The sequence below is a fragment of the Seriola lalandi genome, unplaced genomic scaffold (genome assembly GCF_002814215.2).
Source record: "Seriola lalandi dorsalis isolate HSWRI2012SDOR001 ecotype SW California unplaced genomic scaffold, Sedor1 jcf7180002054585, whole genome shotgun sequence".
Lineage (NCBI taxonomy): Eukaryota > Metazoa > Chordata > Actinopteri > Carangiformes > Carangidae > Seriola > Seriola lalandi.
In genome coordinates this window covers 2,810,594-2,814,971 of record NW_019525138.1, presented here as the reverse complement: position 1 = coordinate 2,814,971, position 4,378 = coordinate 2,810,594, and the positions used below count along the sequence as shown (strand labels likewise).

Here is a 4,378-nt window from a genome sequence, read left to right as displayed (position 1 = left end):
TATGGCTTCAATATCAAAAAATGAGAAATGTACTCCTGTCAGGAGGAAGTCATATTCAAAACCATCAGGATGTGAAATCTCACTGAGATTAAGTACGACCTTTAGCCCAGATAAATGTATCTGTTTTGGATGAAGAGTACTTCAGTTCTGAGTCCGACTCCTCTGCTGCTGAGGTCAGCTCTAAATTACACAAACCCTTCAGCGTGACTCACTTCACTTCTCCACAATCAAGAAACCCCGCCATCGCCTGGACATGACGCTTGGCCTTGTGCCGCTCTGCCGCTCCGTCTCCATCTGTTACTTTCTCACTAACCTCCCCCTGCCGTGAATAAACCCTGCGCTTTCTATTTCCCACCTCTTTCCGTCTCACTCTAACTTCCTTTCTAACCTCTGTCATCCCAAGACACTGCAGACACAGCACCATCCTGTTCCTGTCACCATCTCTGTGTGAAAATACACAGAATATCTCCACTCTAATATCTGAAGTCTTGAAAACACAAATACACAAATAAACAAACAAACGTCTGATGTCTCTGCACAGGAAACCAAAGCCACCTTTTAATCTAAGAGGCCCTACAGTTGTCTTAAGATGTAAAGGATGTCAAGCCACTTTCTTTCACATATATTATTACAATCCATATTTACTTTACAACCCAATGACTACAGCTGAACGATATAAAAAAAAAAAAAAAGGTCATATTGCAATTATTTTGACAGATATGAGTGAGTCACGATTTCAGTTGGAAAGGTCGTTTTTTCATTTCATTTTCACTGGAAAAGATACAAGAATGATGACTGTTCCCTTACCTGTAATTCAAAATAAATTAATAAAATACAATTTTAAAAAAGGGGCACAGGCTCATTTGGTAAATGTCAAATTTAAAAAATTGGGTTTTCAGGTAGTGAGTTTAAAAAATTTGAGAAATGAATCCCATGTTTTATGAAAAATATAACTTTTTGTCTTTGATCATGTATGTAAGCCTTTCAATCACTATGCTAGAAGACAGTTCATTGATCAACAAACACTTTCCCAATGTATATATAGGCAGAATTATTGGTATTATTAATGCAAAGAAAGCATAAGATATAGTTTTAGTCTTATCCTCCACCTGTTACTTTCTATTATAAACATATTGATCAAATTTCCTCCAGTTAATATTTAGAATGTGTGTATGATTCTTTATTTTACAGTATGAATGACCTTGGTGCAACATACAAAACCATATTTGTACTTTTGAAGACTGAGATCTTTTGGAGCTGATACACAAATGTTAAAATATTATTATTTATCCAGTATGAAGAGTAGGATTTAAAATGGCAGTATTAGACAAACAGCCGCCCCTGGGCCAAATCTGGCCCTCTAGCAAAAATAATTGGCCACCCGAGAAAGGTCAAACTTTTGTAGCTTACGTCAAAACTTTCCGATGATTTCTCACATATCTGTAAATACATCTCTTATCAAGCTTATCATTATAACACATTATAAACTGCCTCATTTTATTTTCTTATTTTATCATGCACCCTTTTATTTTAGTCTTAGTCTTTAGTAAATAAGAATTTGATTCATTTACAAGATCACAGCTTTTGGCAGAATTGATTGAAGCCTGTGGTTGGAAAAAAACTCATCAGAATGAAAACTAGTGAGAATACAAAAGTGTTAGTGTCTAAAGCTGAAAATATAATAAAAATAATCTTGCCATTTTTGTTGTCAGTAAAACAGAGGGATTAATGTCTGACAGTCATTCACAAGTAAAATGATATATATGTTAATTACGGCACACTACATAGGTCAGAGGTCATCTGACGTCTGAGATTACTCAAAACTTTCAGAGGATAGACAGGACACAGAACATACACACATTTATCACCTGACTTGTACCTGCTGCATGGACAAACAAGACATCTGCCATAAATTCTGACAGGAAGTGTTGTGGAGGTGCAAAGACACATAAAGGACACCTGAGTGTGGAGGCGAGAACAGACAGGGTCATTTCAGGACTCATAAACCTGCAGGAAAGTCAGAGCAGCAGCCGTAAAGAACTGAGCCTCTGGGCCTCAGACAAACACTCAGTCATGAAGCAGGAAGATCACAGGCTGAGAGCAGCAGTAGAGTTCAGAGAATTCATGTTTATGTTAGAGAAACCTGCAGATTAAATCAGTGATTTTATACACGCAAACACTAATAGACGAGTCCTCTGTGTAAGGAAACAAATGGGACGTTGTGTTTAAGTCAAGACAAACAGTAGAGGTTGTACTAGTGACTGCTCCCATTCGCTGAGTCACCTGTCTACATTTTGATCCCCTTATTTAGCAATAATAAATAACTAGGGCTGTCAACATTAACGCGTTAACGCGAGACAATTAATTTGTGGAATTAACGTATGTGCAGAATGACCCACCCCGTATATCTCACAATTCAACCCACTCCGTCCACTCGTCGCCGCTCTAACCGTAATGAAAACAGAAGAGCGTCACTTTGCAGAGGCATGTGCAGAACAGTTTCAAACAGTAGCACTCAAGTGGGCAACTGAAGGAAAAATCACATCTATAGGGACGGACAGTGCACGCAATATGATAGCTGCGGCTAGACTACTGCCACATGAGCACATGCCCTGCATAGCTCACATTCTACAAAGAAGCATCACTGTGAGCCTCTCTGACAGTGGATTTGCGAATGTTTTGGCCAACTGTCGAAAAATTGTCGGCCACTTCAAACACAGCCAGGTAAACGCCTCAGAGCTGCAAGCACAGCAAGCGGCCCTGGGACAGCAGTAGGAGCCGCTGATCCAGGACGTTTCAACGCGTTGGAATTCAACACTGGAAATGGTCAAGCGTCTGAACCGCAATCAAGCAGTAATAAAAGCAACCCTGGACCAACAACACAACATACTAGTTATGCTGACGCCACCACAATGGGACAAACTGCAGAGACTGAAAACTCTTCTAGAGCCCTGTAGGTAAGAAATCCACATATAATGTGACTATTAGTGTAAATTAAAAATGAACTGATTAAATTCAAATTAAATGTTAATTTATTTGTAAACGTACCAACTTGTGCTCTATTAACTTACTGTATCTGTGTGCGTGTTTTATTCTACCGCAGGTATGTATCTGAGATTCTGGGTGGAGAGGCCTACGTCTCCGGCTCAGCAGTACTGCCTGCCCTCTGCCACTTGCGTCATGTAATGGAAGTCTCCGATGAAGACCCTGCATATGTGGGGAGATTTAAGACAACATTGGAGGAAGACCTCGCCTCCCGCCAAGAAAATGCCAACAATGCACGGCTCAAGCTTCCAACGGCGCTGGATCCACGCTTCAAAGCCTTGAAGAGCCTGCCCAAGAGTGAAAGAGAAGAGGTATGCACCACACTTGGAGGCATGCTGCATGAACAATCACCCAGAAGGTCTCTGCAGACCTCTCAAGGTGGGCCAACCATTAAGAAAATGAGTCTTCTCCAGATGGGCTCAGATTCAGAATCAGATGAGGAGGTTCAGCCTGACAGAGCCAAACACAGGTACAGAGCCGAGCATCAGTATGGAGGACTGCCCCTTGCAGTGGTGGGCTGCTCATTCAGGCGCCCATGACAAGCTGGCCCTGCTTGCCCGCAAATATCTAGCCACTCCTGCATCCACGCTTCCATGTGAAAGACTCTTCTCAGTTGCAGGCCACATTCTTCACAAGAAACAGTCAGTTTTACGTTCGGAAAATGTTAAACAGTTAGTTTTCCTCAGCAACTGGCTAAAACCTCAGTAATAACATCATTTGGATTTGTTATGAATAAAAAACAAATGTTAAATATATATACATCAGCCTCCTGTCATTTATATTTCCGTTCCAACAACAATATACAGAGAAAATGTGAAATTTTCGGTCATATTTAGGAATGTTGATTAATCGTAATTAATCCACAGCTACCCTGTGATTAATCAGATTAAAACTTTTAATCATTTGACAGCCCTATAAATAACACATGAGCATTGAATAATTGTTTTTCTTTTTTTTTTTTTTTTTTTACTAATTTTAGTTTGTTATATCTCTCAGAAGAAAATACTACAAACTCAGTGTGATACCTGGAGGAAGGATAAGTGGGATGAGAGCTCGGTCACACCACAAAGTGTCACCGCAGCAATCATTTGAACATCCTCAAAAATAAGTGAATTCTTGGTGAAGTAATGAGTCCATGATCCTGAACTCAAGTTCACACAGGTAAATCAAAGGAATGTGTTTGCAATTATTATTATGTAACAAATGGAAGGTACAAACTGTGGAGCAGTTTATTTACCAGCAGAGCAGAAGTGAGATTTGGATAGACTGATAGCTGAACTATAGCCAGACCAGAACTGGAGGCCAGTTTGGGGCCAATACTGATATCGATAGT

General features: G+C 40.0%; 1 pseudogene; it reads left to right on the top strand.

Moving 5' to 3' along the window:
- Positions 1 to 2,571: 2,571 nt before the first annotated feature.
- LOC147818409 (E3 SUMO-protein ligase ZBED1-like) lies at positions 2,572 to 3,753 on the top strand (annotated as a pseudogene).
- The last annotated feature ends 625 nt before the right edge of the window (positions 3,754 to 4,378 follow it).